A 22,959-nucleotide genomic window follows, 5' to 3' on the forward strand; every position below is an offset into this window, starting at 1 on the left:
CGACAGCGGCAGGGCCCAGTAAACCCCACTTATCTTTCCGGCGGAGCTCCGGATCGAGGCGAAGGATCCGCCTTCACCTCGATCCTCTTCGCCACGCTCCGCTGGCCCCCCAATCCTCTTCGCCTCCGCCTTAAGGGCAGTCGAAGCCCCCCACTCCGCTTCTAATTCGCTGGTCTGATTAGAAGCGGAGCGCATCCCTAGTTTCCATGTATGTGTTAGTGAGCAAAATGCATTATGCATTGCAAATGGCACCATCACATGGAAGGGTTAAAAAGACAAAAAATACAAGGACACTCAAAACAGAACACACTGTCTTGAGTTCCTCCTCACTTCCTGGACAACATATGTATTATTTATTTATATTACATTTTTATACTGCCCAATAGCTGAAGCTCTCTGGGCGGTTTACACAAATCATGAAGACCATAAAAACAACCAACAATTTAAAAACACGCATATAAAATACAATATAAAAAGCACAACCAGGATTAAAACCACACAGCAAAAATTGATATAGGTTAAAATATGGAATTAAAACAGCAAAGTTTAAATTTAAGTTAAATTAAGTATTAAAATACTGAGAAAATAAAAAGCTCTATTTAGGCGCCAAGCAAACCTCTCTGGGGAGCTCATTCCACAGCCGGGGTGCCACAGCAGAGATAGCCCTCCTCCTAGTAGCCACCTGCCTCACTTCCTTTGGCAGGGGCTTACGGAGAAGGACCCCTGTGGATGACCTTAAGGTCCGGGCAGGCACATGTGGGAGGAGGCACTCCTTCAAATAACCTGGCCCCAAACCGTTTAGGGCTTTGAATGTTAGTACCAGCACAACATTCAACACAACATATTTTGAACTTCTCAGAAAACCCTACACTTTGCATAGAACAACATGTTACAAAGAACACAAGGCTGCCACTGAAAACAGTAGCCCTATATGAAGTTCTTCCTTCTCCTGTAACATCTAGTACAATTTACTCCATGCCCTTTTAACACACCTGATGTATATCATCAGTTGCTGCCAATGCAGAACACATACATATTATAATAATGTCAGGACTCCTCAAGGTAAGTTTAACAATTCAAAGAGAAAGCAGGTAAGATTGGCACAGACTAATATTTTCAGAGCAGGGGGAGATTGGCATAGGGCTGCCATTTTCAGCAGCAACTTTGTGTACTTTATAATGTAAAGTTCCACACAAAAAGCTCCATCACACCTACACATTTGTCCTGGTTTTCCCTTGAATTATCCCACTTCATTTCCATAGCGTATGAAAGCTTACAAACTTACACCTGTGCATTTGTACGTCTGTAGTACATTGCTGTTATCCCGCTGAGGTTCACTCTTACCTTGTTGTTTTTGCCATCACCTCTGCCCATTGATCTCCTTTGTACCTCCTCCTACAGTTCATTGGTTGGTGGTAGTTGGACACCGTACCCTTCCTCTCTAGGTTGTTATTCTCTGTTGCGTAGGCTACAGCCGTTCCCTCACCCTGCCTGGAGCCTTTGGAGCATGAACATAGTAAAATCAGATGAAAGCTTCTTACGTTTGAGTAAACCCTATTGAACAGAGAGACTTACTTCTGAGTAAACAGAAATAAGACCTCAGAAGTAAACATGGGGTTGCAGAGCACTTCTTTCCAGTTTGCTGTTTTAAGACTTTAAAAAGAAAGCTTCTGAGTGTCCACTCTATTAAAAATCAGTTCTACATGTGTTTACTCAGAAGTAAGACTCTCTCTGTTCAATGGGCTTTCCTCAAAGGTAAGCCAGCATGTGATGTCAGCTGTTGAAATCAATGGGATTTACTTTTGAGTAAGAGAACCAGCAGATCTGTAGTTTATGAATTTGCAAATGAACAGCTTTGCATGATCAAATTTTGCTAATCTGAGATTACATGTGGGCCAGTACTGGTACTGCAATTGAGCCTATTATCTTGTATTATTCTTCTGATTGCGGTGAGATGGTGTATGGACATGTTATTATGTTATTATGTTAATATGTTATTTTGCTACTATTTTATTTGTTTGCGATAGGCTATTCGGCTAACAAGCAATAAAGATTGATGAAAACTTACGCAGATGTGAGCATTTGTTTAATTTCCATTTTAAAAATCCCTTAAAATCAAGGGATGATCCAATTGGATTCAAATTGGACATGCTGAAAGCCCTCCTTAAGACCTATCACTGTACAAATTTTGATCCTTTTATCTTTAAAAATGAGGACGCTGCTGGCAAGGAGGGTGCATTTTCCACATTTCTTTTAAGGTGAAAATGCCTACTCAGAAGTAAAAATGGGACCTCTTCTTGCTACAGAGGGACTGCTTATAACCCACATGCAAATTTAATCCATAGATTAATTGATTAATCAACTAAAACTCCTATCAACTGCCACTGCAGATTGCATTGTGTTCCCTTTGTCACGCACTTCCAATCGAGAGGGGAGGGGAGATAAGCTACACTGCCCCCTCTATGATGTTACCAATGCATCCCCCTCTTGCTTCCCCACCCCCCATCCCCAAAGCAAGTCATGAAGCAAAGGGGGAGGATCGGAAGTATAATAGACCGTTCTTTCATTCAACCCAGCAGCCAGGAAGCAGGAGGAGGAAAGGATTTGAATTGGAATTTTAAAACACCCGCTGGAGAAAAGGCACGTCCCTCTCTTTCATCATCAATACCACCCCTTGAACATACTTTCTTCAGCAATACTGCCCCTTGAAAACACGCCCACAGAACGTTGGGTTGAAAACGATGAAAATACATGTTGAAGTTTGAGCAGTGTGCTTTTGCATTACTGGAAGAACCAGACTTTCCATGTACCAAAATACATCACTTAGATGGGGGGGACAACCGCAATCACAGCAGAACATGGTCAGCGTCATCTGAGTCCTTTGCATGCAATTCACTGCGACAGCAGACTATAACGCTGGTGTGATGGAGCTTAAAGTGTGGGATTTTTCATCAAAGGAGATTGATGAAGCAGCAGTGGGGTTTTGAGAACAGTAGAACAAAAACAGTGAAGTACTCTATTCACAAAACCTAATTATAGATCAGACAAAAGCATTTGAATTTGCACAATATGAGGGACGCATGTGGTTCCCTTTGACTTTGTCACCCACCGAGCGTTACAGGCTTTTCCCTAGCCTTGCTGGTAGTGTATGTCAGTGGGCAGGCTGAAATTCTCTTCAAGTGACCAGGGCTTTGACAAGGGAGACTGTGACCTTAGAACACACCCAACTTCTCTGCAGGGCTGATGGGCTTGCCTTTATTACCAAGTACTCTCACACAGCTGCCGCCATGCCATGCCATTTTGATATGCTAGTCACATCCAGCCCTCCATCCATCCAGGGATCATGTATCGTACCTGTTAAGAATGCAAGTCACATCGACCAGCCGGCTGCCGCAGTGGAATGATTCATGCCAGAGACTTGATGCAAATAACACGGAACGAAGGCCAGGAGATGTAGGATCCTGTCTGTACAATACAGATGCTGTTTGAGCTGGAACATTCCAGTTGCTCAATCCTCTTGCAGCTATGCAGTGTATCTACATGGGTTCGTAGCCTCTGGCTGAAGAATGATCCTGTGTAATACATAAAGAAAAGCCAAGACAGGAGGTAGTGTCGGGAAAGAAGACCAAGGACAGCAGGAGGGAATTTAATCATTAAGCAGCTTGAGTCTTTTCAGTGCCATGGCACTGCTCCTTTCTTTAGAAGTGATGTGTTTGCCCCACATCATTGCTAGTGAGTGGAAACTCTTTGAACTGCCAGTTAAATACCAACCACACGGAAACAGAGAGTACTTTGTTAAACTGATCACTCCCAAAATAAAGAGATTTCTTTAGCAGATGCTGATAGGTTTAGATGCTCTTGACTATTATGGGGTACAATCCATCAGAAAGTTTCCCCCATGCAAGACTCTCTGACATATATGGGAATTCTCCATCACCTTCAGGCCTCCAACTCTATCAACCTCAGCAGCCAAAAGCCTTCTGCTCTTCTTCCTTAAGCAACTTCACCCATTCTTCCTTACCCTGACTACTACCACCACCCCATGCTGAACTCCCTCCTGGAACAGTTACATGGTGCTACCTCTCTATTCATTCAGAAGCCTCCTCAGTTGTAGGGCTGAGCCAAGAATGGGTGGGGGCATTTTTCACAAAAACGTTTCCAGCCTGTGAAAAGCACCCTTCCCTTTGGGTGATTTTTCAGTGAGGCTGTGAAGAGACTGAAGGTTTTGACCTCACTCTGAACTGGCTTCCAGGATGTTATCATATAGCTGAATCATTTTAGCTATGGAGCATTGGAAGTCGGTGACATTATGTTTACTCAATGATCCATCAGGAAAACAAAGACAAAACAGATACAACAATAGGGTAACAAGCATCCAAAACATCTGGAGGGCACCAGGTTGGGGAAGGTTGAAGTAGAAGATACAGGGCTAGATGGACAGACAGGCTTGGAATAAGGCAGCTTCCTATGTTCCTGGTTTATGTTGTAAGCTCCTTGGGGCAGGGACCTATCTTTTTCTTTTCGATTTACATTGCTCTGCAAAGTTGTCCACATAATATGAATCCTATATAAATAATTAGACTGACTTCTGGTGCAACACCTACTCATTTCAACGGAACTTGCACAGGAGAACGTCTTAGGAGATTGTGCCCAACATTATTTCCTAGAGAATTCACTTTTCACCTGCTACCCATAAGTACAGAAAATAATGTTTATATTTCTTTAGTGGCAAAAGTCCCAGGTTCAGTATTATATTAGCAAAATTCACTTGATCTGGATGAGTGGTGTATGCATGTACAACAGGGGTGGGCAACTTGTGGCCTTCCAGATATTTTGGCCCAGAACTCCCAACTGTCTTAGCCAGCATAGCCAATGGTGAGGTATAATGGGAGTTGTAGGCCAACACATCTAGATGGGCACAAGTTGCCCACCCCCGATGTAGTGGGAGAGCTTATATATTTGGATAAGATGCACTGCGCATGCGCTCACTCAGTGAAGAATATCAACCAGAACTGATATTTTTGGAAAAGAAGTCTGAGGAACTGCAGCAAACAGTGATGACAAAAGATGAAGTCATCAACCTTACTGACAAATTGAAAGTTAATAAGTCAACAATCCCAGATGATCTCCATCCTAAAGTTCTTAAAGAATTGAAATGTGAAAATGTAGATCTAACAAAAATATGTAACATGTCCCTAAGATCGGCCTCTGTACAAGAAGACTGGAGAATGACTAATTTTTAAATAGGGAACCAGGGGGGGTCTGGAAAATTACAGGCTAGTTAGCTTAACATCTGTTCCTGGTAAATTGGTTGAAAGCAATATTAAAGATGAAAATTACTGACCCTATAGAAGGACAAACCCTGCTGAAAAAGAATCAACATGGCACCTGCAAAGATATGTCATGTCTCACTAACCTTTTCAAATTCTTTGAGAGCGTTAATAAACATGAGGACGGGGGTGATCCAGTAGACATTGTTTACTGAGAGAAGGAATAGATGGTAAGTTCTCCCAATGAAGGAATGTAAGCAGTGGGGTCCCACAGGGAACTGAATTGCGACCAACGCTTTTCAACTTACTCATAAATGATCTGGAATTGAGCATGAGCAGTAAGGTGGCCAAGTTTCCTGATGACACCAAATTATTTAAGGTAGTTAAAACCAAAAGAGATTGCGAAGAGGTCCAAAAAGATGTCTCCAAACTAAGAGAATGCTGTGAAAAAGGCAGATTCCATGTTAGGCATAATTAGAAAAGGAATTGAAAATAAAACTGCCAAGATTATACTCCCTTTATAGAAATGTATGGTGTGACCACACTTAGAATACAGTGTACAGTTCTGATCAGGGCCGGTGCTACCATAGAGGCCACTCAGGCGGCCGCCTAGAGCGCCAAGCTAAGAGGGGCGCCAGGCACAGAACAGCACTCACGCGCATTGGCTGTGAGCCGGGCTGGGCCGAGGATTCAGCTGGGCCTGGGCGGGTGAGATGGCGCCCTGCACCCGCCCAGCCGAAGCAAAGCCAGGGACGCTGGTGTGGGGCGGGTCCACGTTTGCACTTCCAGAACACGCCCGGGAGAGAGAGAGAGAGAGAATGTATGGGTGAATGGGGTGTGTGTGGTCTTTGAGTGAATGCATGTGTTCATGCATGTGTTTGTTTGGAGTGAGTGATGCTGAGTGTGAGTTGGGGGGGATGATTTGGAGGTGATATTCCTATTAAATAATGCATTTTAGACCCATAGACGTTCCTTTCCAATTTGTTTGCTATAATTGGCATGATGTATTTCTTGCACTTTAAAATAAATTTAGCAGTTTCAAGTTTTGTGCTTCTAATTTTTTCCAGGAAACATATGTTCTTAAAAATCAAAGTTGGCAATTTTTTTGGCGGGGGGGGGGTGAAATTAGCTCACCTTGCCTAGGGCGCAAAATAGTCTGGCACCAGCTCTGGTTCTGATCACTGCACCTAAAAAGGATATTGTACAGTTGGAAAAAGTACAGAAAAGAGCAACTAAAATTATCAAGGGGCTGGAGGAAAGGTTACCTCATCCGGGACTGGTTAGAGAAAGGAGACTGAGGGGAGACATGATGGAAGTGTACAAAATTATGCATGGTGTGGAAAAAGTGGATATGGGGACCTTTTTCTCCCACTCTCTTAAAACTGGGGTCATTCCAGGAAGCTGGCTGGTGGAAGATTCAGGGCAGATAAAAGGAAGTACTTTTTTACATAGCTCATACTTAAATTGTGGAATTCACTACCACCAGGGGTAATGATTGTCCCCCAATTTGGATGGTTTTAAAGGGGGATCGAACGATTTCATGGAGAATAAAGTCATCAATGGCTACTAGTCCTGATGGCTATATACTACTTCCACTATCAGAGGCAATATGCCTGTGTACACCAGTTGCTGTGGAACATGGGCAGGAGGGTTGCACTTGTGTCCTGCTTATGGGTTTCCTGTGGGCAGCTGGTTGGTCATTATCTGAACAGAATGTTTGACTAGATGGACTTTGGTCTGATCCAGCATGGTTCTCCTTACATTGTTGTGTGATTCTGGGCATCCATATCTTCGCCTTTTTCACCTGCTAACCCCCACCCCCATTTTTGTTTCTAGAGTATTTGGGTTAGGCTTTCGGTGTGAGATAGATAGGCAAACCATGAGATTATTTAAAGTAAAACACATATAATAAAGTTTACTTAAATATAGTTATATCATAAAAAGTATTTCATAGGTTAGATATTAAATTTCTATTTTGTTCAGTGCTTGTTTGAATGTTCAGAGGTTACTATGAGATTAAGGAAGGTTCTATTCCTCTGAACTAGGTAACTTCCCTAACCAATACTATATTAACCAATTTCCCATTTTCTAACTCTTTCCCAATGAGCATTCACAGACTTATACAGAGGTTTTAGTTTAAAGTCTTACTTCTGGAACGAGTCAACTTGGTGAACATTCAGCACAGAATAGGGTTTTTCCCACCAGTTGCTGCTCCCTGAAAACCCCACAGTTTCTTGATCTCAGCTGCTTAGAGCTGACAAATCTGGCATTAGCAGTTTTTAAGAAATGCTTCAGACGTTTCCCTCTCCTTGCAGCTCCCCTTCGCTTCTGCCTTAGTGATTTCCGCTCTCCAGTGTCCTTCCTGTCTTATCTTCTTCTGGACAGTTCCTGTTGACAAACTCTGCTTTCTGCCATTCTCATCTCCCCTCTGACCTTTCATAGCGCTTTCAGCTCTGGCTTCTTCTTTCCCAGTGCAGTCCCTATCAATCCCTTCCAGTCCTGAACGACTCCAACTCTACTACTCAAGCTAAACTCTGACAGTGCTACACCTGGCCTTTTACACCTTCCAGCCAAATCCCTCCATCTAATCAAAAGTTACACCCTGAAAGACTGATAGTTCATTGGCCTATAATTAAAGACCAATTGAGTAAGGGTGGAATGGTCACCCTTTGACCGATCCGTGCCTGATCTTTCAGATGCACTTGCCCTGTATAAAAATAGAGGATATCTGGTGTCATGGGCAGGGTCTACACTACTGCTTATTTATTATTTATTACATGTCTATACCGCCCAATAGCCGGAGCTCTCTGGGTGATTCACAAAAATTAAAAACATTCAAAGTATAAAACAACAGTATAAAACCATAATATAAAATACAATATAAAAGCTCAACCAGATAAAAACAGCAGCAGTGCAAAATTACAAATTTAAAACACCAAGTTAAAATTTATTTATAGACTGTTAAAATGCTGGGAGAATAAAAAGGTCTTCACCTTGCATTTAAAAGTATATAATGTAGGTGCCAAGCGAACCTCCTTAGGGAGCTCATTCCACAGCCGGGGTGCCACAGCTGAGAAGGCCCTCCTCCTGGTAGCCACCTGCCTCACTTCCTTTGGCAGGGGCTCGCTTATAACGGTTTATAATGGTTATGACAACTGTTCAGGCCCAGGACATATTACATATACCTTTTTCATACCGTTTTAAAAGTGTTATATCTTGCTTGGTGTAGATCGGCCCCTAGGACAAAACTATAACCTCTTGGGTGATAGCTACTTCCTTGTCCATTGCAACTGTAACATAACTCTGTCTCTGGCAAGCTGCCAACTAAAAGCCACAACATACATTGGCTCAAAGCAAGCTACCAACCTTTTTACCTCAAAAACTAACTATTTCTGTATCACATAATCTTATCTCAGAAAAAACACTCATATTTCTCTATTTACATAACATTCTATAAAACAAAATTACCTCAGAATTATCTGATGTCCCAGAAGGAGGGGACAAGTGAAACCTGCAACAAAATGTTGTGGTGTGTTATCACTCCTTCATGGGAGGAGGGGTTCTTGCCCCCTTGGTTTTTTTATTTTAAAAAGGTGTTTTTTTGTACTTCTGCAAACCTCAGGGTTCCCTGGAGCATGCTAATCTCTCTCTCTCTCTCTCTCTCTCGTTTTTCAGTGATCCCAGTTTGGCTCAGTTTGTGTCAGCACTCATCACTTGAGTTAACTATTAGAGTATTATTAGGAATGAGGCACTATGCCAAAGGTTTTAAGGGGGAAATGAGTTTGGAGGCGGAAACTGAAAAAGAGAAGCCAGCAGAATATTTGGTGGATTTGGTGGGCATGGTGTGTGTGTGTTGAGGTGTGTGAACACTTTCCCAAAGGTTGGGAGAGCATAACTATGTTCAGGTAGGTGGAAAAGAACATTTGGTGGAGGGATGCTTATGTGTCCTAATAGTCTCTGTCTTCTCCCCCTTCTTTTTACTTTGAACAAGGGCAAACTGTTGAATTCAGCTGCCAGCCAGTTTTAAGAATAGCACTGGGACACCACTACGTGATGACACAGCATGGTTCCCAGCAACACTGTATGGAAAATAGATGGCCGCCCCCATGAAGGTTGTAGAAATTTTCCACCCACCTTCATGGGAGGACAAAGGTCTAGTGTAGGTGGGAGGACAAGCTGAGATTGGCCCTAATAATCCCTCCATGTCCATTAAATTGATCTCTGTGTCTTATACTAAGAGCTTCCTGGCAGTTTGCCTAGAAAGCTTCTTGGGGGGTATCAATATCAATTCCTGTGATTCGCAGGCAGTATGAAACCTATCAGCCAGGCCAACTAGCAGTTTTAGGAACTGTGTCTGGTCAACAGAGCTGTAGCTCCTGCTTGGAGTTCCACCATCCCTACCCATGTGGAAGGGCCCCTAATGTGAGGGGGACATTCACATCTGGAATGCCTAACCATGTCAGGACTTGTGGGCCCCGACAGAGCACAGAACAAAGAGGGAAGTCATATGAATTATGAAGCTGCCTTAATCCAATTTAAACCCTTAGCCCTTCTAGTCCAGTATTATTGACATGAACTACCAGTGATTCTTCAGGGTTTCAGGCAGGATTTTTTCCAGGCCTATGTGGACATGCCAGGGATTGAGCCTAGGACATTCTGCATACAAACCATGTGCTCTACCACTGAGCCATAGCCCTTCTTAGGTAGGGTGACCATATGAAAAGGAGGACAGGGTTCCTGTATCTTTAACAGTTGCATAGAAAAGGGAATTTCAGCAGGTGTCCTTTGTATATATGGGGAACCTGGTGAAATTCCCTCTTCATCACAACAGTTAAAGCTGCCGCTGCCCTGCCCTCTTTTAAATCTGGTCACTCTAGTATAGCTCCTGCACCTTTAACTGTTGTGATGAAGAGGGAATTTCACCAGGTTCTCCATATATACAAACGACACCTGCTGAAATTCCCTTTTCTATGCAACTGTTAAAGATACAGAAGCCCTGTCCTCCTTTTCATATGGTCACCCTATGCATAGCTGAACTATGTGTGATTATCTTCCCTTCTCTTGTGCAAGCATGCATGGCTCCGATTTGGATCAGAACCATGGCACTTCAGTTGAGGAGGGTTTAAGATTCCTCCTACCCCCAAAATTCCACACACACCTTGCAGGGTGTAAAAAGAAGAAAAAAGATGCCATTAATTCCAATGGACAGTTTTATTCTTTTTCTTTTCTTTTTTTTATGTCCCCTTGGTGGGGTGGAATTCCAGGCCAAAAATGGAGGGCAAGGAAGCTTAATCTTTTCTCTCTCGAAATGCAATGATCCCAGTCTGAATCAAGACCATGCATGCTTGCAAGAAAGCAAGCAAGAGAATCATGAATAGGTCATTTATGCATGATTAAAGGAACGTGTAGTTTGGCCCTAAATCCTTGATTCTGTTTGCCTAGAGCAGTATACATAGGCTGATTAGAATTGTTCCAATCTTTAATTTTATTTTCTGATTATTATCATAGATATTATCAGCCAGCAACTACCACATGTTGGCTATCTGTTTTTTTATATATTATTCTACAGCTGTGGACTGTGAGGGTAGCAAATTATTTTATTTTAAAAGTTTATATCCTGCACTTAAAAAACAAAAACTTTCCTTTGCTGCCATTACAAGATACAATAACACAATAATTCAATAATAAAAATACAATTTAATAAAATAATAATAATAAAATAATTTAAATTGACAGGCAGAATAGCATTTAAAAAAAAAACCAACAACTTCAGAGATAAAAACTCATATGTAAAATGCCTGGGGAACATAGAATTAATTTCAACTCTAGCTATAACTGGACTTTAATCTTCATGTCCCTAACAGTATCACGCCAAATTAGGTTTTTTGCTTGCACATTTGTTTGCTTGTTTAGAACTGGTGTGGGAAGACCTTAAGCTTGCGGGATCAACTTTTGTTTTGCTCAAACCCTGAGGTCCACCATCCAGAACCAGGTGCAAAATAGTGGAGCAGATGGACCTAAGAAAGAATTAAGCAACAGAGTGCCTCTGAGCATAAGCTTAATCCAAGTTCACAAATCCTATCAAACAAAAATCCACTCCTGGTTTTCCCAAGTATTCTTTTTTCTTTTCTTTTTTAGCAACCTACTTTAGGAGAAAAAGGTTTTTAGTTGTTGCTATTGTTAGAAAATTGGGAATCAGTCATCCTTGCTGATCTCTGCTGCAAATCACCCAGAGATCCACCAGTAGATCCAGATCTATCTTCTGTCCACTGCTGATTCAGAAGACTTATATTCCACCTCTCAGCTACAAGTACTCACAAAGCAGCTTACAATATAGATGAAAAGCCTATACAATAAAATCGCAGTAATCTCATAATAAAATGCAAAAGCGCTGGAAGTTAAAAGAACAGCAATAAAACAATTGTAGCAACAGAGTACAAAGTTAAAATGATTTAAATGCCTGGCAAAATAAGAATATTCTGACAAAAATAAGAATGCTGTTGCTTAAAATTATCCCACTGTTTATGTCCTGCACCAGACAAAATTTAGAAAACTTTGGGCACATTCCCTCAGGATCATTGTAGCCATGGTTTCCAGCTTCTAATTGTTTAGAGTTGCCTTGAAGTTGGGTATGCCATGTCCTTTTCTCTCTGTGTGTGTCTGTGGATCTACATTTCTGCTTATATCGATTTTTTGAGCCTTTGTAACGTTGTAACTTGTATCGCTACCTTGTATACCATTGCTCAGTAGTGTTACTTACCTTTTCTTGTAACATTGTTGCAGAGCACACTGTTCGTTGCCCCGTTGTCTGTGTTGTTTCTTCTTCTCATTTCTGTGATCATTGCAATTCCCAGACTGTCCTTTCTCTGCGCCTCCCACTTCCTTGTTCTTGTATTTTCCACGCCTCTCTAGCTAACATTCCTTTATGCGCATGCTCTTAATTTCAAATCTTTGTGGCAGGAGTTCTTCAGAGAGAGTGGTTCGTGGATTGTCGGAGTTGTCTGTCTCTTGAGGAAAGTGTAGGGATGCTTGGTGAATGGAATGTGTTAAATCTTTCTCATTTTTTAAACATTATTTCTGTGGCATTACATGCAACCTACCTCGGGTAAAAACTTTTTAAAAAAAAAGTTATTAAAGGATGTGCATATGCGCATATGCACATCCTTAATTTAATTTTTTTAATTTAATTTAATTTAATTTAATTTTTTTTAAATAAATTAAATTAGAAATTGGCTTCTTGCATATGCGTATCCTTTAATAAAAAATTCTTTTTAAAAAAGTGTTTACCTGTGGTAGGTTGCATGTAATGCCACGGAAATTATGTTTTAAAAATGAGAAAGATTAAACACATTCCATTCACCAGTTCTAACAACAGTTACTGAAGGCGTGTAGAGGAAGTTACATCAGACAGGAAGCCCGGTGAAGGATCATGTGACATTAGTTTCGCAATGCGACACAGAAGACATCGTAACAACAGAGCACATTGAACGAAGTCTAACGTCACAGAAGTGTTACAACGAAAGGTAAAACGGTACAAAAGCTTTCTGTATAACATTGTAAGGAACACATCACGTGATCACTGACATCATCCAGAGCTATCTATAACGTTACAGTCTGTCTGCAGTTTCAATGACTGTTAACAGTAGCCTCCACCTCTCAGCTCTCCATCTGGGCTTGCAAGTCAGGAGCACAGCTTCCCCACTGCAAATCTGGGTCATGCAGCCAGCCAGACATATGGAGAGGATATGTGTGTGTGTGTGAGGGACAAATCTAAACAAAGCAGCTACCATATATATATATATATATATATATATGGATTTCAATGCTATTATGTTGTACACCGAGCTTGGAACATTTTGCTATACCAGAAAACTACTGCTGTGTCAGATAAACCTAGCGTCTGGTGGTTTGGCCCTCCTGCCGCCAAGACTTTGCTAAAAGCCAGGTGGTCCCTGTCCAACGGGAAATGACAGCTATTTACATATGTGACGCTAGAAGGCAGCCCAAGGGATACAACACATTCACGGCTATTTTGCTGACACAGGACACTGCATTCTTCTGCGACTGCACTGCCTACCCACTATTACTCTATATGACTAGAGGCACAACCAAACTGGTCTCTTCAGGCCAACATTAAGAGCTGGTTCACTCAGGTGATGTCTACTCAAGCCTACAAATGCCATCATCTTAGCTTACAGGCTAGGATGATGGGAGTTGCAGTCCATCCTATCTGGAGGGTGCCAGGTTGGGGGAATTTGCTCTACATCATGATTCCCAGCTGAGAACTGATTCCATTAAAAATAATTGTTTCTTGGGGGTGGGTGCTAATGAAGCATCTATCTTTGGTATCAGGTTATATCTACCTTTCCGGTAATATGAACTGTATTTCTAACTTGATATATCATATTTCACTTCTGTTTCAGAATCTATCCTCCATTTTGAGCAAAGCAAGAGATACCGTTGCATTGACACATTCACTATTTTGTACTTTTGCCTAGCGTAGGTACTCCAACCCACCAACCAACCTGGATTAGCTACAAACCAGTGGCTGGAGAATGCCCCAATGGGTATGCAATCACACCAAGAGAAGCAATTTGTGTGATGGTGGTGGGGGATGTTTGAATGGAGCCAGTGTGTAGAGATTAGTGAAGGTTTCAAAATTACCTGAGCACAGCCCAAAGGATGAATCCTGGTGAATTTGTATGGCTTGCTTTACTATGGCTCAAGCATTACAACCTCAAACGTTCTTCTCCTGTTTGGATGAAGTTGCAAGCCAGAGAGAATTTTTGGCCTTCCTTCTGCCTCTGCCTCCCTGCCTGCCACATCCCTAAAAGCCTCCTCCCTGCCTCTTTACCTTTTTCTGCTGGTCTGACATTGCCAAAAGGGAGGCGGATCTCTTTTCCTCCCTCCTATATCTAATAAAGGAGTGTTGTTATTATTATTATTATTAATATTATTATTATTATTTATTTATTTATTTATATAGCACCATCAATGTACATGGTGCTGTACATGGTTCTTTCAGCCTGGGGTCTGGATTCCATTTTGGAGAACCTCTCACAGGCCAGATTCTAGTAGGGGGCAGGGCTGAGGGGGAAAGGAGGCAGAGCCAAAATACAAAATAATACCAACATCTTTTAGCTTCAAGCTCTTTCTGCCAGTAACTAGGAGACTGGTGGGGAGAAGAGGCTGGAAGAGGCTCAGGAATTAGGGGTGTGCACGGACTCCCCCACTCCGCTTCTCTTACAGATCTGTGATTTGCGGATTGGGCCACTTCGCTCCGCCCCCGCTCCGCCTATGTCCGCTCCGCTCCGCTGCGGAGCTCCGAATCCGGATCGGAGCTCCGTTTTTCTCCCCATAGGCTTGCATTGAAAGCTAAAAAAGTATACAACTTTTTTCTGTTAAAGTTAGACACCTCAAGTTTGGCACCATGACACCTCATGGAGGTATACACACGCACACCAAGTTTCAAGCCAATCCCATCATCCCCTGATTTTTGGGGAATTTTTGAAAATCGGGCACCCCATTCACACCCCTTTCGATAGCTCCGTCAATTTGGACGTTAGAAACCTCAAACTTGGCATCATGATAGCTTATCCAGGGATACACATGCACGCCAAGACTCAAGGCAATCCCATCATCCCCTGATTTTTGGCGGGGCTTAAACCTTTTAACTCACCCCAAATCAAGTCCCATGCTACAACTACGTCAATTTGCACGTCAGAAACCTCACCTTTGGTCCCATGAGAGCTTATCCATGTGTCCACATGGACGCCAAGTTTCAAGCCAATCCCATCATCCCCTGATTTTTGGGGAATTTATGAAAGTCGGACACCCCAGTATCTCAGGGATTTAAAGCTGCAGACAGCTCAATGGGCCCATTTCAAAGGAAATCCCAACATGCCATGAATTGGGGAGTAGAGATAAACCTAAATATGAATCTTCTTCCACACTTGAAAAATTGATTTGGAACTTGAGCACAGGAAGGACTTCTCCCCTAAGTCAAAGCAAGACACACAAAAACCATCCCTGCGTGGTGGGCAGGGGAGGAGGGAGGGAAGGCAGGCAGGCAGGCAGCAGACATTTCTGGGGGCACAAGGAAATGAGCCAAGGATAGTTTCAAAGCCAGTAATGCATATAAAATGGAATAAATAAATAAATAAATAAATAAATAAATAAATAAATAAAGGAGGGGTGGAATTAAAAGCAGCAGTGTTGCTGAATAAACAACAAGAAGAATTTTTTTAAAAAGGCTATATCTGTCTTTTACCAGTAAGAGGGGAGTGGACGTGGACGTGCCCAAGGGGAGGGGAAATCATCTGCCAATTTGACTGGTCCTGTCTAGGTACCAGTCTTTAAGATGCAAACGCTCACTTCAACTCATGATAGGCATTCTCTCCAGTGATTTACCTTTGGAGGACTCTGATGATCCTCCAAGGTCAGGAGAGTGCACTGGGCACGTCCACATGCCCTAGGGGAGCTCATCCCCTTGCACCACATCTATTCAGTTGTTCCCCAAAGTTAGGGTGGGTAGCAGTGCTGTGTTTCCTCTCTGTTAGTATATGATTTCAGGTTGTGTTTGTGCATTTGGTGGAGCTACTGTTTAAAAAAAAACACTGGGAAAACTCCATTCAGAGTAGAAAGAGAAGTTTCCCAGAATCCCAAGTTACCCATTTTGCCTATCCTCTCCTCCAACTTTGGGATCATGTGATCATGACCAGGAGTTGACTCTGCCCCTCAGCCCTTCGAAAAAGGTATTTTCCCGCTGTTTTACCCGATTTTCCAAAATATTCTAGCAAGCGAACCGCAGCACGCAGAGAGCTGAGAGTAGGCTCAAAATGACTCCCAGCCACGACTCTCTAAGCACAAGAATTTTCAGAAAGATAGCTTAAAAAACAACACAGTCATCCCCTATTCTTTTCCGCAATGCAATCCTATGGGCGAATTTTTTCAAAATGGCAATCAGATCGCGCCGCGAAAAGAGAAGCGCTCCGCGTATGGGCGCTTCTCTTCGCCGTGCTTCTACGGGTCCCTGGTCTGCTTCTACTCTGCCTCTGGGCAAGGCGGAGCAGGCCAATTCGCTTCTGATTCTCCGCTTCTAATCAGAGCGGAGCACATCCCTATCAGGAATGTGTAGAGGTCAGGGGTGAGACGGGAACACACAATGCAATCCCCTCTTCTACTTATCCTTTGAATATACTTCCAGATTGTGTGAAAGGGGAGGAAAATGCTGCTTATTTGAGCTTTCCTACATGAAGCTTTGAACCCACACCTTTTTCAAGGCTTCTGCTTCTGGATTCTTTGCAGGATTAAGGTAGGCTCCTTTGCATGTTTCCCCCCCCCCCCTGGGATTTTTCTTTCTCTGCCTTTCGATGTGTTTCATTACACAACTGCTAGATGGTGCTGTGGTATAGCAGAACTGCATAATTCCACTATTTCTAAATAATACAACTCTTTCCTCAACCTAAAAAGCTGGGTAAACGGTTGCAAAGAGTGGGAGAGGCCATGGAGGAGGAGGAGGACGTCACAGTTGGCTACAGAATCAGACTCAAAGAGTACTTATCAATGGAACCTTCTCAAACTGGGGAGAGGCAACGAGTGGGGTACTGCAGGGCTCAGTCCTGGGCCCAGTGCTCTTCAATATTTTTATTAATGACTTGGACGAGGAGGTGCAAAGAACGCTTATCAAATTTGCAGATGACACAAAATTGGGTGGGATGGCTAATACCCTGGAAGACAGAAACAAACTTCAAAGTGATCTTGATAGGCTGGAGTGCTGGGCTGAAAACAACAGAATGAAATTTAATAGGGATAAATGCCAAGTTCTACATCTAGGAAATAGAAACCAAATGCACAGTTACAAGACACTTGGCTCAGCAATACTACAAATGAGAAGGATCTTGGAATTGTTGTAGATCACAAACTGAATATGAGCCAACAGTGCGATATGGCTGCAAGAAAGGCAAATGCTATTTTGGGCTGCATTAATAGAAGTATAGCTTCCAAATCATGCGAGGTACTGGTTCCTCTCTATTTGGCCCTAGTTAGGCCACATCTACAGTATTGCATCCAGTTCTGGGCTCCACAATTCAAGAAGGACGCAGACAAGCTGGAGCGTGTTCAGAGGAGGGCAACCAGGATGATCAGGGAGGGGTCTGGAAACAAAGTCCTATGAAGAGAGACTGAAAGAACTGGGCATGTTCAGCCTGGAGAAGAGAAGATTGAGGGGAGACATGGTAGCACTCTTCAAATACTTAAAAGGTTGTCACACAGAGGAGGGCCAGGATCTCTTCTCAATCCTCCCAGAGTGCAGGACACCGAATAACGGGCTCAAGTTACAGGAAGTCAGATTCCAGCTGGACATCAGGAAAACTTCCTGACTGTTAGAGCAGTATGACAATGGAATCAGTTACCTAGGGAGGTTGTGGGCTCTCCCACACTAGAGGCCTTCAAGAGGCAGCTGGACAAGCATCTGTCAGGGATGCTTTAGGGTGGATTCCTGCATTGAGCAGGGGGTTGGATTCAATGGCCTTGTAGGCCCCTTCCAACTCTGCTGTTCTATGATTCTATGTAAAGGACCCGCAAACTAGCATGAGTGAGCCATCACGAGCACACAATAAAAGCCTCATGTAGAAAGGCTCTATGGCTGTACTTATATTTTGGAAATAGTGACATCAAACAACACAGAGAGCAGATGATGAATTCAACCTCAAAGCTACAGCCTCTCACATATTTAATATTCTCGTGTGTTTCTTGTGACTGAAGTAATCTCAAACTCTACTATTGTTTTGCCCCAGAACCTTTGCAAGACTTTGACATTTCGATGGAGTGGACTGAGTTGCTGCTGCTAGCACATTCTCACAAAGTAACTGTAGTGAAAAGCTAAGGCACCAATACAATTGTTAGCTGCTCCATGAAGCATGACATCAGAGACCTGCTGATACTGTTTGATCCTCCAGTATGTGTCTGGCTAATGCTCGTGGCATTAAATATCACACGATTGTCACACTCACATGGACAAGAGCAGGATGAAACTCCTCTGAGTAGGCATTGCTGTAGAACTCAACTTCTTCCTATTATTGACACTCTTCAGGGCACATACTCAAACATATCAGGCATTCAGCCTTCACTTAAAAAAAATAGGTACAATAATAATAAATATTTTAATACTACTGTTCAAAGTGAAGCCATCTCAAGGTGATTTACGAAGTGAAAAGCATAAAAAAAATACAATTAACAACCACAGTATAAACCTTTCATTTCAATACAAAAAATAAAAATAAAATATCAGCAATAGTTAAAACTACACCTTATTAAATGCAGGCCAGCATTAATATTCACTTAAAGGTAGATTGAAACACCCAGGTGTTGAAGGCCATTTAAAAATAGGGAGGAAGCCAGATGTACCTCTCAAAAGGGCTTTCCATTCTTGCGCAATGTGTCAACCTGATGGTCCATACTGGTGGGGCTTGGGACAGGACTGCGGAGCTGATCTTAACAGCTCAGGCAGGTTGATACACACACACACACACACACACCACTTTCTAAATCAGCTCTAGAAATGCTGAGCATGGGGTAGTGTGAAGCTTGACACGTGTAAGAGTTCAACATCATCATCATCATCATCTCTTCCAGTGCAATCCTGTCAGCAAGAAAGCCTTCCCCCCCAAAAAAGGGCAGCTGTTTCTCTATTTATTTTTAATGCCACCATTTTCATTAAGCAAAGTCTGTGCTCTTCCCTAAAGATGTTTTGCTGTTGCTTCGCCACTTTGGATTCTATTCTGTGTGAAGAACGTCCACAGAGAGAGATCAATGTAGTTATATTGATAGGGCTTAGAAAAACCAATGGGGGGAAGGTGTTCATGTTAATCTTAAAGAGGGAAGGGGGTGAGGGAAATGTTCTTTCCTTTCATTTAAAGGACCAGTTTCCTAGCTTGGCACCAATTTCTTATTTACATTATTCAGCTGCCTTCTTATGTTGTCTAAGAGTTGTTGTTTTTACTGGTTCTGCTAACAGCTTGTTTCTAGCAACAAGGGACTCTGAATGGAAGGTGCACTTTGCATGCTTCGCTTCAACATTGCCTTAAAGCAGAGGAACTTTATATGAGGTTTTTGGATTTGTTTGTGCATATAAATACTCTATCTTTATTTAGGTTAACAAAGGGTTTTCTAAACATTGCCTGTTTGTTGCTAAGATGCAGGTCCTTCGAATTCAATTTTTGAAACGACAAAGATACTTGAACATCTGGTTATCTTCCATAGCTGCCTCCAGTGACCATGAAAATGAGATAAATAAATTTGGAAAGGGAGGGGCTAGGTTCCTAACCACATATCATTCCTTTTTTCTTTCCATTAAGTATTTTAGATAATTTCCTTGTCTTTTTTAATGTTTGCGGATCTACAAAAATAGTCTGGTTGCTTTGTCTTATGAAGCTCCATAGGAATCCATTGCTTTAAAGCACTGGTACAGTGTTTTGGACCATTGCTTTCGTTTGCGCGATATGAAGGGAAACATCATTCCACCATCATCCCTGATTCTTTTCTCATATAAATCAATTGAGGTGGTTCTTTCCATTAAGATCAACAGAAGGAGAAGAAAAGAGGAGAAATATTGGGAAAGAAAAGCAAATTTTGCCCCCTGCTCTCAATTCAATTGTCCCAGGAAGTTGACTGGGGGAAGGTATACATCCCCTCTCAATGGTTGTCCTTCTGTCTTCTGCTGATGATCAGGGCAACCAGGATGATCAGGGGTCTGGAAACAAGACCCTATGAAGAGAGACTGAAACAACTGGGCATGTTTAGCCTGGAGAAGAGAAGATTGAGGGGAGACATGATAGCACTCTTCAAATACTTGAAAGGTTGTCACACAGAGGAGGGCCAGGATCTCTTCTCGATCCTCCCAGAGTGCAAGACAAGGAATAACGGGCTGAAGTTACAGGAAGTCAGATTCTGGCTGGACATCAGGAAAAACTTCCTGACTCTTAGAGCAGTACGGCAATGAAACCAGTTACCTAGGGAGGTTGTGGGCTCTCCCACACTGGGGGCATGCAAGAGGAAGCTGGACAATCATCTGTCAGATATGCTTTAGGCTGGATTCCTGCATTGAGCAGGGGGTTGGATTCGATGGCCTTATAGGCCCCTTCCAACTCTTTGTTGTTTATTCGTTCAGTCGCTTCCGACTCTTCGTGACTTCATGGACCAGCCCACGCCAGAGCTTTCTGTCGGCCGTTGCCACCCCCAGCTCCCCCAAGGTCAAGTCTGTCACCTCCAGAATATCATCCATCCATCTTGCCCTTGGTCGGCCCCTCTTCCTTTTGCCTTCCACTTTCCCTAGCAGCAGCCTCTTCTCCAGAGTATCCTGTCTTCTCATTATGTGGCCAAAGTACTTCAGTTTTGCCTTTAATACCATTCCCTCAGGTGAGCAGTCTGGCTTTATTTCCTGGAGTATGGACTGGTTTGATCTTCTTGCAGTCCAAGGCACTCTCAGAATTTTCCTCCAACACCACAGTTCAAAAGCATCTATCTTCCTTCGCTCAGCTTTCCTTATGGTCCAGCTCTCGCATCCATAAGTTACTACGGGGAATACCATTGCTTTAACTATGCGGACCTTTGTTGGCAGTTTGGTGTCTCTGCTCTTAACTATTTTATCAAGATTTGTCATTGCTCTCCTCCCAAGAAGTAAACGTCTTCTGATTTCTTTGCGCCCAGAAATACAAAGTAATCTTTGCGCCCAGAAATACAAAGTCTGTCACTGCCTCCACGTTTTCTCCCTCTATTTGCCAGTTATCAATCAAGCTGGTTGCCATAATCTTGGTTTTTTTGAGGTTTAACTGCAACCCAGCTTTTGCACTTTCTTCTTTCACCTTTGTCATAAGGCTCCTCAGCTCCTCCTCGCTTTCAGCCATCAATGTGGTGTCATCTGCATATCTGAGATTGTTAATGTTTCTTCCTGCGATTTTAACTCCAGCCTTGGATTCGTCAAGCCCAGCACGTCGCATGATGTGTTCTGCATCCAAGTTGAATAGGTAAGGTGAGAGTATACAACCCTGCTGTACTCCTTTCCCAATCTTAAACCAGTCCCTTGTTCTGTGGTCTGTTCTTACCGTTGCTACTTGTTCGTTATACAGATTCCTCAGGAGGCAGACAAGATGACTTGGTATCCCCATACCACCAAGAACTTGCCACAGTTTGTTATGATCCACACAGTCAAAGGCTTTAGAATAGTCAATAAAACAGAAATAGATGTTTTTCTGGAACTCCCTGGCTTTCTCCATTATCCAGCGGATATTGGCAATTTGGGGCCTTCCTAGACGAGGCCTTAGCACGCCTTCTGACCCGGCTTCCCTGCTGTGCGTCCAGATGACGCACAGGGGAATCCAGAGAAAGGCCGCGCTGAGGCCTGGTCTTACGCTCCATAAGCCAATGCGCTTATGGTGCGCTTTTTCCCCAGCTCCGGCCTCAGGTGTGGAGACTTCCGCGGCTTTTCGCGGCTCCTCGCTTACTCGCGAGGAGCCGCGAAAAGCCGCGGACCTGGCACAGCGCTCATAGGAGCGCTGTGCCCATCGGCGGGGGGGCAAAGGATGGCAGGGGCAAGGATGGGAGGGTGGGTGGCACAGGGGGAGGGCGGGTGCACCCGCCCTTCCCCTGTGCCACCCACCCTCCCATCCTTGCCCCTGCCATCCTTCGCCCCCCCCCCCCCCGTTTTAAAAAAATAAGTCAAAAAGCCACTTACCGTCTCTGGAGTCTTCGGGCCAAATGCAGCCCCTTTAAATAAAAAAAAAATGGCGGACGACGCAGGGCTTCCATCCTCCCTGCGTTTCTGCCGTCTGGAAGCCTGGGGGAGGCACGCTAACGGTAGCGCGCCTCGGCCCCACCTCCCTGCCGGCGTAAGCCAGCAGGTCTAGCAAGGCCCTCGGTCTCTAGTTCCTCTGCCTTTTCTAAACCCAGCTTGTACATCTGGCAATTCTCGCTCCATGAATTGCTGGAGTCTACCTTGCAGGATCTTGAGCATTACCTTGCTGGCATGTGAAATAAGTGCCACTGTCCGATAGTTGGAACATTCTTTAGTGTTTCCCTTTTTTGGTATGGGGATATAAGTTGATTTTTTCCAGTCTGATGGCCATTCTTGTGTTTTCCAAATTTGCTGGCATATGGCGTGCATCACCTTGACAGCAGCATCTTGCAATATTTTAAACAGTTCAGCCGGGATACCATCGTCTCCTGCTGCCTTGATATTAGCAATGCTTCTTAAGGCCCATTCAATCTCACTCTTCTGGATGTCTGGCTCTAACTCACTGACCACACCATCTGACCTATCCCTAATATTATTATCCTTCCTATATAGGTCTTCCGTATATTCTTGCCACCTTTTCTTGGTCTCTTCTGTTTCTGTTAGGTCCTTGCCATCTTTGTTTTTGATCATACCCATTTTTTCCTGGAATTTACCTCTGAGGTTTCTAATTTTCTGGAAGAGGTCTCTTGTCCTTCCTATTCTATTGTCTTCTTCCACTTCTGCGCATTGCTTGTTTAAAAATAATTCCTTATCTCTTCTGGCTAACCTCTGGAATTTTGCATTTAATTGGGCATATCTCCCCCTATCACTGTTGCCTTTTGCTTTCCTTCTTTCTTGGACTACTTCCAGTGTCTCAGCAGACAGCCATCTTGCCTTCTTGGTTTTCTTTTTCTTTGG

Source organism: Elgaria multicarinata, chromosome 8, assembly GCF_023053635.1.
Source record: "Elgaria multicarinata webbii isolate HBS135686 ecotype San Diego chromosome 8, rElgMul1.1.pri, whole genome shotgun sequence".
In the NCBI taxonomy this organism is placed as follows: Eukaryota; Metazoa; Chordata; class Lepidosauria; order Squamata; family Anguidae; genus Elgaria; species Elgaria multicarinata.